Source organism: Geospiza fortis, unplaced genomic scaffold, assembly GCF_000277835.1.
Source record: "Geospiza fortis unplaced genomic scaffold, GeoFor_1.0 scaffold23, whole genome shotgun sequence".
In the NCBI taxonomy this organism is placed as follows: Eukaryota; Metazoa; Chordata; class Aves; order Passeriformes; family Thraupidae; genus Geospiza; species Geospiza fortis.
The window spans coordinates 14,755,110-14,759,360 of NW_005054303.1; the positions used below are offsets into that span (position 1 = coordinate 14,755,110).

At 50.8% G+C, this 4,251-nt stretch overlaps 1 protein-coding gene across 3 annotated transcripts in view; it reads left to right on the top strand.

Annotated features, from left to right (window-relative positions):
- The window catches only part of NIN (ninein), a 59,206-nt gene that overhangs the window by 9,769 nt on the left and 45,186 nt on the right, over positions 1 to 4,251 (top strand). The gene's annotated exons all lie outside the window — the stretch shown is intronic.

Here is a 4,251-nt window from a genome sequence, read left to right on the forward strand (position 1 = left end):
AAATCAGGCTTTTTTTTCCTCCCCATTATTCCAAATAAAAAGTGCAGGGGAGCTGGGCTGGGGAGGGATTATGGGGTGGAGTGCAGGATTACAGGAACACCCAGGAGAAATTAAAGAGCCCTTTGACGCCATCCTCCCCACAGTCACGAGGGTTTGGGGGTTTTTCCTTCCCTGTTTTTTCCTTCTCTTTCTGGAGACAGCAGAAGTGCCCTCTAAAAAAGGGGCTGGTGGGGATGGTGCCCTTTGGAAGGGCCCCATCCATGGGGGAAAGTTGTTCAGGTGGCTGCAGCACTGGGCTAAAACCAGTGTCACAGCCCAGGCAGGGCTGCCTGATGCCACTGAGCATTTTTGGGTCAAACCCCGTTGGTTTTGGGTTGTGGTGACCCTGCCACCTCTCCTCTCTTCCTCCAGTGCTGAGGCTGGATGGTGAAATCTGGCTTGGAGGAGTTCAGACATACCTGGTGCCTCAGGGGATTAGGATTTAGCAGATCCTGGCTGCCGTGGGCTTTGCCCAGCACTTGGAGCATCCCTCCCTTCCAAATCTTAAGCAGCAGAGAAATTAATTTCCCCTCTGAAGGCTGGGATTGTGGGATGAGGGGGCTCCTGCTCTAAACCCCCTTTTGTCTGCACTGCAGGGCTTTGATGCCGGGCCCAGGGAAGGGGAGCCCCCCTCCCTCCCTCCCTTCCCTTCTGAGGGCAGAGCAGGATTTTGAAATGACTTATCTGGTGCAGAAAGGCAGAAAATCAAGTGTAAATCTCCAGCCATGGAGACATTTCAGTGGCATGGATGGGGGGAGTGAGAGAGGGAATTGATGGTTCCTGTCTGTGCTGCTTAAATCAGGGAGAGAAATGCAGAATTATTGGGGGGGTTGGTTCATTTCAGGGGCACTTGGAGGGCCACAAACCCTTGAGCAGTGGGCAGGAAGGTGAGAGGCTGCTCCTCTGAGCCTCCTCCTCCTGCCCCCAGCCTGGGGGCAGTGCAGGGGGGCAGATCAGACCCCAGTGTCTAATTAGACACCAGCTCTGGAGTGGGTTTTACTGAGCCCACGCTTTGCCAGGGGCTGGAGGGAGCAGGGAGAGCTCAACCCATTTTATTTTTCTCTTTTTTTTCCCCCTTTTTTAGTAATTTGTCAACCACACAATATTGGAAGCCTGAGCAGCAGCATCTCCCCCTGCTCTTGGTGGGAGGAGTGGGCAGCAGAGCATCCTCTGCTCTGGGGGTGTTTCCCCCTCTGTTCAGGGGGATTTTGGGCATTTTTGGGGATGAACAGCACACAGGGCTGTCTCATGGGCATCTGCTCCAGTGAAAGGCTTGATTTTAACATCTTCACGTTCCTCCTGTGCCTCTGAAAGCACATGGGGCTTGAGCAGCTCTGAGGCTGGACTTGATGACCTTAATGATTCTTTTCCAACCTGAATGATTCTCCAACCCTTCCTGCTCATTTTTGCCTAGGAATGAGAAGCTGTTCAGCTCAGCAGTGAATTTCCTGCATTCAGGAAACATGGATGGCTGCTTTTTGCTTTTGTGTGTGCCCAGCATTCCCTAAATATTTGGGGTGGTGGGAACATCAAGGGCACCAGCTGCTCTGCTGGGGGTTGGGGTGGGAAAGCAGGAGATGGAGAGGCTTGGAGGGGGCTGCAGGTGTGGGAGGTGTCTGTGTCCACCTGGCTGAGAGGTGATGCTGCTGGAAAGGAGAGGGGTTTGTGCTGCAGGGTGGATAAGGGAAGGGCTGGAACCCAACGTTAAAACCACCCTGGCTGTGGAAATTGGGATTTCAGGGTGCCTGGGCTGGGATCCCCAGGCACAGCTGGTTTGGAAGTTGGAGCAAACTTTGTTCTCCTCAAGCTGTGCAGGGTCACCTTTCCCTCCCAGGGATGTTCTGGAGCTTCAGAGTTTTTTAATTACAAAAGGCAAACAAGCTCTCCCGTGGTGCTCAGAGCAGAGAGAAATCAGCTGCCAGCCTGCAAATGCCCAAAACACAACATGGGGAGAGGCTCCTGTTGTTCCCTTTGCTGTGCTCACAGGACGCACAGCATGGTGGCACTTGTGCTCCTGAGAGTCACAGAGCAGCTTGGCTTGGAAGGGGCTTTGAAAACCATCTCATTCCAACCCCCTGGAACAGCAGGAACCCCTTCCAGCAGACCTCTGAATTTCCAGCTGGTAAAACACAGTCAGTGTGGTGGGGATGGAAGCAGGATTCTTTGGAAATTCAGAAGGAAATTCAGCTGTAGCTTCACTGAATTCCAGCTTCTTCCCCCTCCTCCCTCTCTCCAAAGACAGATGGAGGTACAGCTCTGTCTGAGGAATAATAAAAATGATTTCTGAAGAAAAAAACAAAGCCCCCCAGCCCTCTCTTGTGGAGGGAGGGAGGAAATAACTGGGTGAATGAGTAGCCACAAATATTAGCATTTCAGAGAGAGCTGCTGGATGGAGATTGTTCACCACCGGGCGGGCTTTAATAGGAGTGATAAGGTTTGCTTTTGTTCTGGGGCTCTCCCTTAATCAGCCTGTCTCCTCCTGATTTTTCTATCGGTGCACTCCATCAGCCCAACTTTCATGTGCTGAGTCCCAGCTGCAGCAAATCTTGTTAAAATGGCCTTGTTCAAACACAGGCACGGGGTTTGTTCCCTAGAGCTGCGCCGAGGCTGGATGGAGTGTGGGGCTGCAGGAATCAAAGCACTCCTCAGCCTGTGTATTTTATAATTCATTGCATAGCTAAGTTGTGGAATATTTTTTTTTCTCCCCTCTAACAAGCTTGAAGCCTTTTCTTCCATATCTAAAGGAATATTATCCGAGGAGGCATTTGGGTGAGGGGGTTTGGAGACCTGCTGCTTTCCCTGTATCCTTTGTCAGTGGTGGAACAGCTTCCCTGTGCCTTATTAGTATTGCCCTCTTGCATTTCTTTCATATCACAGCCTTCTGCAAATAAAATTTTCAAAAGCTGCTCCTCTTGCCACTGTGAGAGGCAGAAAATAAAAGATGATGGAGTCCTGGGGGGGTTTCAGCAGTCAGGTTAGCAAACACTGAAACAAAGCGTGGCACCGAGCCTTCCCCTAATTGAATCCCTGGTTAATTTGGTCCTTGGTTTAATTTGCCCCCTGCTCCAGATTCTCACTGAAAACAGCCCAAAACGTGCTTATTTATTTTTTGTTTTGATCCTTGCCTGCCAGTGCTCCCGGATAATTCAGTCCCCAAAGGCAGGAGCTGCTGGGGGAAGCTGGAGCTGGGGAATGTGGAGCCCCTGTAATTAGAGGATGACTCCAAAGGGTTATTTAGATCTTGCAGTTGGCTTTGGCTGCTCAGCACAGGCTGGGACCTGCCCCACTGTCTCTCACATCAGCTGCTCCCGTCGGGGCCCCCAGAGACTCCAAACTTGCCCAATTTTTTTCCACTCTCCTGCTTGTTTGAGCATTTTTAATGGAGCTGAAATTCAAACCCACGGAGAGCAGCAGCAGCAGCCGCCCAGGTGTCTGCAGGATCTGGAGACTTGAGCTGCCTCAGTGCAACTCAGTCCCTAATTAAACCTGCCTGCTGCTGCTAATGGAGATGAGTGCAAGGAGGAGAGGCCTCATGGACTTTCCATCCCGGGCTCCTGGCAAGGCTGTGGAGGTTTTCCCTCCCCATCCTGTTAACTTCATCTGGGGGTTAGGGAGGGGTGAGGAAGAGGAAGATTGTGCTTTGTGACAGCTTTTTTTGGCAGGGAGCAGCACCAATTCCAACCATCAGACCCAATGCCAGGGTGAGGGGTGTCACAGACATCTTTTATGGAAACTCCTTTCCTTAGGATTTTTCCTCCTGAGAAGCTGAGAGGCCTCAGGAACAAAATGTAACCAATGGTTATCTGCTGCTGTGGAATGCAACAGGTGCATCTGTGATTGGTCTCATGTGGTTGTTTCTAATTAACGGCCAATCACAGTCAGCTGGCTCGGACTCTCTGTCTGAGACACAAGCCTTTGTTATCATTCTTTTTTTTGCTATTCTTAGCTAGCCTTCTGATGAAATAATTTCTTCTATTCTTTTAGTATAGTTTTAATATAATATATATCATAAAATAATAAATCAGCCTTCTGAGACATGGAGTCAGATCCTCGTCTGTTCCCTCATCCTCAGACCCCTGTGAGCACCGTCACAGAGGGGGTGATGATCCAAGCATGGAGCCACCATTGGTGCCATTGCCCACCTGGAATGGTGGCAGCAACTGAGTGCTCAAAATCCTGCTGGAGGAGCCCACCAGCCCTGAGAGAGCCCAG